The sequence below is a fragment of the Canis aureus genome, chromosome 1, assembly GCF_053574225.1.
Source record: "Canis aureus isolate CA01 chromosome 1, VMU_Caureus_v.1.0, whole genome shotgun sequence".
NCBI lineage: Eukaryota > Metazoa > Chordata > Mammalia > Carnivora > Canidae > Canis > Canis aureus.
The window spans coordinates 120,869,004-120,876,244 of NC_135611.1; the positions used below are offsets into that span (position 1 = coordinate 120,869,004).

General features: G+C 56.6%; 1 long non-coding RNA gene across 1 annotated transcript; it reads left to right on the plus strand.

The window, feature by feature from the left end:
* Nucleotides 1-1,004: 1,004 nt before the first annotated feature.
* LOC144293597 (uncharacterized) lies at nucleotides 1,005-4,280 on the plus strand. The gene is made up of 3 exons (XR_013360789.1): nucleotides 1,005-1,378; nucleotides 3,401-3,662; nucleotides 4,064-4,280. It is a non-coding gene; the product is annotated as an uncharacterized LOC144293597 (long non-coding RNA).
* The last annotated feature ends 2,961 nt before the right edge of the window (nucleotides 4,281-7,241 follow it).

The following is a 7,241-nucleotide window of genomic DNA, read 5'->3' on the forward strand; positions in this document are numbered from 1 at the left end:
AGGTTCCGCGCGAGAAGCTCCGGAGGAAGCAGGTCGCACACCTCTCCCGAGTCTTCTGGGGATAGAAGCCAGGCGCCGATAATAACAGTGCAAACAAGTGGAGGCTGCTATTTTTAAATGAGCTGTTATTATTGACTAACAGAGGTTGTCGCGGGTGGGGTGACAAAGCCTCGGGAGCCAGGATGCTGCTGTGAAGACCTGCACCCGAGAGCTCGTTAATGAGAACAGCTAAGTGCAGAGCGAAGTGCTCACCGCCGTCCTTCCTGGCCCCTCTCCCCGGGAGCTGCCGGCCGGAGGGCACCAGCCCGGGGTCTCCGGCCCCCGCCTGTCCCCAAACATTTGTCTGGGGACCTATCGCATCGTCAGGTAAGGTGAGGAGCGCATATGGAGAAACGGAGCAGTCACCACTGCAGGTGGCTCTGCCCCATGCACGCCGCGCCCGTGCGCCTGATGCGGGAGCTCCAGCAACCCCACGGTGATCCTTTGCATGCGGGCGTGGGCGCACACGTGGGCACACAGGCACACGCACCCGCGGGTGGAGTCTCCTCTGGCTCATTCCGGGTCTTTAGTGCCTTTAAAACGAACTCCAGTTTAGGGAATCTCAGCGTCTGTGCCACCGGGGCCAGTCTGCGACCCAGCAGTGGCTGCGCAGGACCGAATCGGCGACCGGGACGTGGCGGCGTCGCGCTCCGAAGGCTGGACCAGAAGGACCAACAGAACCGAGGGGTGAGCGGGTGGTGCTCTTCCTCCCGGTGCGATGGGCCTGCAAATGCCTCCGAGGACCCCGCTGGCCGGTGTGGACGGGATGCGCGGGGCGGGCGGGGAGGTGGGATATTGAAGCTCATGGATATTCAGAGTAAAAGCTGGTTGCGGGATGATTCATAGAGGATGGCTTCATCTTAGTTTTTTTTAACCCAACAAAGCACCTGGAAGGTACTTGCACGTGGTCCAGGAAGAGCCGCGTCAAGCCAAGAACAATGGGTGTTAATATGACACGGCGCTGACATCACGCCAGGCACCGTTCCAGACGTTTTCCGTATATTAACGAGCCTGCCACGCTCACAACCATCCTACGCGGCAGATGCCGTCCCGGCCCTCATGTGGCAGAGGGGGAAGGAAAGCGCAGAGAGCTGAAGTCACTGGCCCAGGCTCACAGGGCACTTGCGGGAGAGTGAGGACGCAGAGCCAGGCCCTGGGCGCCACACTCCACGCAGACGACCCTCCCCTCCGCCTCCTGTGCCCACCAGGCGCTGCTTGCCTGGGAAGAGGCCGAGGCCGGCGACCCAGGGAGCTTCGGACTCACTTCCTACCCCTCAGCCGATGGATCCCAAGCCCCTGTTAGGTGTGAGTGTGCAGCACGCGTATCCACACGGATTATGTAAGTGCGTGCTGAGCGCCACTCGGTGATGTCTGAGTCCGTGTTTTGATTTTTTTTGCGGGGGCAGGGGGTGCGGGCACGAACCAGGTGGGAGAGGCAGAGGGAGTATCTCAAGCAGACTCCCTGCTGAGCTCAGAGCCCCACGTGGGCTTGATCCCACGACCCCTGAGGTCAAGACCTGAGCCCAAGCCAAGAGTCGGTTGCTTAACGGGTTGAGCCACCCACACACCCCATTATCTGTTCCTTTTTATTTATTTATTTTTGAAGATTTCATTTATTTATTCATTCATGAAAGACACACGGGGGGGGGGGGCAGAGACACAGGCAGAGGGAGAAGCAGGCTCCATGCAGGGAGCCTGATGCAGGACTTGATCCCGGGACTCCAGGATCACGCCCTGGGCCAAAGGCAGACGCTCAACCACTGAGCCCCCCAGGCGTCCCCCCGTGTTTTGATTTTATGGTTTGATCGGTTGCCCAAGAGGCACTGTCCGGGTGCTGCAGACGCCCAAGGGAGACTTGACGGTGTGGACCCCGAGGACAGGCCAGGCGGCACACGGGGTGTTCTCCGCAGGTCTCACTGTGTCAAGTGGGAGGGAGGGGGTCCCGCGCCCGTGACCGGGTGGGCCTGCCGACCGCACTACACCACACTCGGCAGTGCTTGCTGTCACCTGAACACCACGCATGGCTTTTTACTTTATCTTTTAATTTTTCTATCTATCATCTATCTATCTATCTATCTATCTATCTATCTATCTATCTATTTACTTACTTATATTTACTTACTTAATTTATTTTTGGCTTTTTGCTTTATCTTTTAATTTTTCTATCTATCTATCATCTATCTATCTATCTATTTACTTACTTACTTATATTTACTTACTTAATTTATTTTTGGCTTTTTGCTTTATCTTTTAGTTTTTCTCTATATTTATTTTCTTTCTTTCTTTCTTTCTTTCTTTCTTTCTTTCTTTCTTTCTTTTTGGCTTTTTACTTTATTTATTTATTTTTAATTTATTTTTTTATTGGAGTTCAATTTGCCAACATACAGCATAACACCCAGTGCTCATCCACCAAGCTCCCCCCTCAGTGCCCGTCACCCAGTCTCCCCCACCCCCGCCCTCCTCCCCTTCCCCTACCCCTTGTTCCTTTCCCAGAGTTAGGAGTCGCTCATGTTCTGTACCCTCACTGATATTTTCACTCATTTTCTCTCGTTTCCCCTTTATTCCCTTTCACTATTTTTATATTCCCCAAATGAATGAGACCCTATAATGTTTGTCCTTCTCTGATTGACTTACTTCACTCAGCTTAGAGCAGAACAAATTAGTCACACTCGATTCCTGTTACTGATGTAGATGTTGTTGTCTTTCGATGTTTTTTATCCAAATTCACCTAAGCTTTGTGGGTGTATTTACACGTGGTTGGTGAATTTGCCTTGTTTTCAGTTGCACAGAAGCTGAGTTTCTACAGGAACCGATGACAAGGGTAGAAACGTCCCAGGCGCATCCCCAGCCCCCACGTCCTTCCTGCTTGTCCCGCTGTGGCTGCGTCGGGCGTCTGCAGGGGCTCATCCCCGTTCTCTCCTGCCTGCCCTCTTCCCTCCTGGGGGGCCTGCAAGTCCTCTCCCTCCATCAGATCTTCCTCTGGGACGATCTCTAGAGCCCACTCCCCACGCTGTGTCTGACCTTCAGTAGACCTTAGCTTAGTGTTTTAAAATACATTAAACTGAGGGGGCGCCTGGGGGGCTTGACTGGTTGAGCATCTGCCTTGGGCTCAGGTCATGATCCCAGGGTCCTGGGTCCCTGCTCAGCGGGGAGTCTGCTTCTCCCTCTGCCCCTCCCCCTGCTCGCACTCTGTCTCTTTCTCTCTCTCTCTAATAAATAAAATCTTAAAAAATATAAAAATAAAATACATGAAATCGAGGGGATTGGAAAGACCACTTATGCTAACAAGGTGGTAGCTGGTGTAGGGTGCTGTGCATTTTTTAAAAAAGATTTTATTTATTTATTCATGAGAGTCACAGAGAGAGCAGCAGAGACACAGGCAGAGGGAGAAGCAGGCTCCATGCAGGGAGCCCAATGCCTGACTCGATCCCGGGACCCCAGGATCACACCCTGGGCCGAAGGCAGATGCTCAACCGCAGAGGCACCCAGGTTTCCCACTTAAGAGGACATGCCAAATTCAACAGAAAAGAAAAATCTGAAGATAGCATTTCAGCCACCATCAGACGTGAAGATGACGGCATCTACCCGTCCATGTGTCACACGCCTTGACCTTTGGGGTGCTGGTGAGTGGGGAGATCCTAACCTGGCACAGCGGGCTGGCAACCTATTCCTGAGAGGTCCAGCGCCTACGCCAAGGCCGTCATCGGCTCCTGGCTTCTGGGCCTCGGCACGCCGCCTCATCCCCGGCCACTGTGGGGCTCGGCGGTTGTGTGCGGGCATGATGCTCCCTGCAAGTGTGTTTTCCCAACAATGGAATGAAGGGTTTGCAGACCGTGACCTGGTGCGACACCCGCGAGACCTGGACTGGCTGCCCTCGCCCCCGCGGACGATGCCCCGGGGTGGGAGTGGGCGTTTGTGCCCACTGGCAGTGACCTGCCTCCCTCCCACCAGTCGGGCCACCCCCCAGGCGTGTCGCTGATGCACTGACCGGAGGGAAGGCTGACCCAACCCGCTTCATCACCAGGTCGGCGGGGAAACGTCTGGCTGCACAGAGGGGATGATTTGCCTCCAAACGCAGAGCCCGGTGCTGTGGACATAATGGGAATTTGTGACACTCGATGGAGAACTTGAGGCCCATAAACCCTTAGACAATATGTAGTCGCTCATCTGTGACAGACATAATAGGGATAATCGTCACCTAATAAGTAATCCAGGGCTAATTAAATGTTACTAATACACGTTGCAAAGATTCTTTCTTCCCCTCTCCTACTCCTCCCGAGTGCCCTGCGTGAACGGTGAACGGGTGCACGAGAAGCTAGCTCCTGCGTGGGGAAAATGAGGAAAATAATGAAAAAGGGAAAAAAAAAGTCTGCCGCAATGGAGGTGAGAATGCTCGGTCCCTCACTCCCCAGAATCCCTTCTGTACACGCGCAGGCAGGGCTCGCTGGGCTGGGCGGCGGTGGGGCACAGTGGCCCCGACGTCTTGCACACTTACAGCCGGTGTGGCCAAGGCATCATGTGACCATATAAACCACAGCTGGAGGCCAGGAGCCTGGCTTGGTAGACCAGTCGGCCGCTGGCGGTGAGCGAGCCAACCGATGGAGGGCAGGGGGCGAGCCTCCCGGGGCCCGGGCCGTCGTCCAAAGAAGGAGCAGCGAGAGCCCCCCACACGATGCTCTCGGGGGACGGGACGCCAGCTGCGGAGGGACGTCCCCACGGGGTTCCGCCACTTGTCCTGACGCCAGAGCTTTGGCGTTGATTGTCTCCTACACGCGGTGTCCTCCTGCCCTGGCCTTACGTGCCTCGTTCCACTCCTTCCCTGTCTCAACTGCTGTGTGTTTTTTTTTTTTAAAGACAGAATGAGGACTCTTATATTTGCATTTTTATTATTTTTTAAAGATTTTATTTATTTATTCATGAGACACAGAAAGAAGCAGAAACACAAGCAGAGGGAGAAGCAGACTCCCTGCAGGGACCCTGATGCGGGACTCGATCCTGGGACCCCGGGGTCACCCCCTGAGTCGAAGGCAGACGCTCAATGGCTGAGCCACCCCGGCGTCCCATTTTTGCATTTTTAAAGCAATGTCTTGAAAGCCCGCACTCATCTACAGTCGCCTCTTCTCTTCTTGACCGTGCCGAGATAGGTAGGATCAGCACTGTGGTCCCGTCTCATAGATGGGGAGCCCTGAGCCTGAAGAGATACTGGGCTGTGGCAAAAGTCAGCCAGTTAGAGGCAGAGCCAGGGCTCAAACACCACCCTCCAGCACGTAGCCCACAGCCCTGGAAGCCAGGCAGCATCAGAGGCACCACCAGTGGAGGAGGCCATACCACCGTGTACGCAGTGCGCAGCCTGTGCAACCGTATGCAGCCCCCTGATTCGGCTGCTATGGACTTGAGCTGGGGTCAGACCGAGCCGCACCTCATTAGCCTGCTGCCTGCTACCCTCCATCCGACTACCCTCTTTTCCTTCGTAAGGTTTCTGCTCCTCAAAACCTGCTTGCAGTGGTTTTGGGGCTTGTCATATGGCTTTGGCTCTCACCGCACCTCGTTACCTGCACCCAGCCTGCTCGCTGGCAGTCCCCGCCTCTGCCCCCCAACATTTTCCTACTTTCATTCCTGACAAAGAGCTGGCCCAGTTCTTCTTTTGGGTCAGAAGTCACCTGCCCGTCTACGGGTGGTGGCATCTTGGGTAATCGTCCCTGACCCAGTGAACAGCGTCCAGGACTCGGGGTGGGACCGCCTGGTACAGAAGAGGGGGCATGCGCTTCCTGGGGGCTGAGATAGGGAGGCCCCACACCCTTCCTAGTGATCAGCCTGGACTGTTGCCTGTGGGGGACGGGGGAGCAGAGCCTCCTGTTGCCGGAAGTTGGCCCCGGGACTCCTTCCAAGGCTGAGGTCTGAAACCCTGAAGCCCGAACTATACCCCTTAGAAACACACAAAGGGGACAAGTCACCGTGTAGCTCATTTGCTGGAGTCTTCCCAGTGGAGCCGTCTACACTGCTGTTGGCCGGCGGCTGCAGGCAAGAGCTTTTCCGGCCCTAGCTGACGGCCACGTGGCCCTCACGGTTCTGCTGAGAGGCTCTGCCCAGATCAACTGGGGTGTGTCCCCGTGGGCCCGAGGGGCGTGGGTGCGCCCGACGGGCAAGCAGGTCACCTTGACAGAGGCGATGGAGGAAGGGGCTCTATGGATGTGGGGTCCGAAGGCCCGCGCTGTGACGCTGGCAAACCAGGGGACCCTCCGGGCTGCGCTTTCAGCTGTCAAATGGGGCCGGTGACTCCGCTGCTGGGGCGACTTGGAAGGCGGAGCGGGTAGGTGCTTGTGAAAGCGGGGTGTGCGCAGATGCCCAGCCCAGGTGAGCGTGCGGGGTCACGGCCCGGGGTGCACCTGCCTGGGGGTGACCCTCTCCCGGAGTGACCTCCCCCCGCCTGGCCTGGGTCACTCCGGGTTTCTCCCAGGTGTGGCTTGGCCTCTCCGTCCTGTAGGGCAAACAGGGGTCTTCTGGGGGGAAGCCGGGGCGCTCGTCCGCCCTCCGCTCTCGGCCTTTACCTCCATTCTCAGGGGTCACGGCCCATGGCCAGTCACTGTCATCCTTCCCCTTAATTTTGTTCCTTTCCTGAGCCCTGCACCGAAGAAAGGGAGCCCCGCAGAGCTCCCACCCCTTCCTATGTACAGGAGCCCGTTTTATGACTATGTTTTAAAAACTATTGGCGCAGGGTACGATAACACAGATGTGTCTGCCTCACAAGAGAACCGTGAATTTGCACTTCTCTCTTCTCGGTGACAGCTCCATTACCCCATAGATAGTCTCTTCTTTGGCCCTGGGGGGAAAAAAAAGCAGGGGGGAGATGGTGTTTCTCTGGCTATTGTCCCTTGCGGAGGGGAGACGGGGTCAATAGTGCTGGCACCCGCTGTCCCTGGCGGGTTCCCCACTCCGGGTCCCGGGACCTGCCCTGCGCGCAGCCCCCTGGCGATGGAGGAGCCCGAGTCCGCACCCCCCCGAGCAGCGCTAAAGCCATCACGGGAGAGATACCTGTTTTCCTGCGGGCTTCGTGCGGGCATGTCCCTGCGTGGTGGCGACCGGGCAGTGGGAGGCTTCGTGGGCTGCCTTACTACACCCTCACCGGCCTGACCTCAGCTGACAACTGCATGGGGAGCAGTCATGGGGCCCAGAGCTCCAGCAGCCTCTGGGGCAGGAGGTGG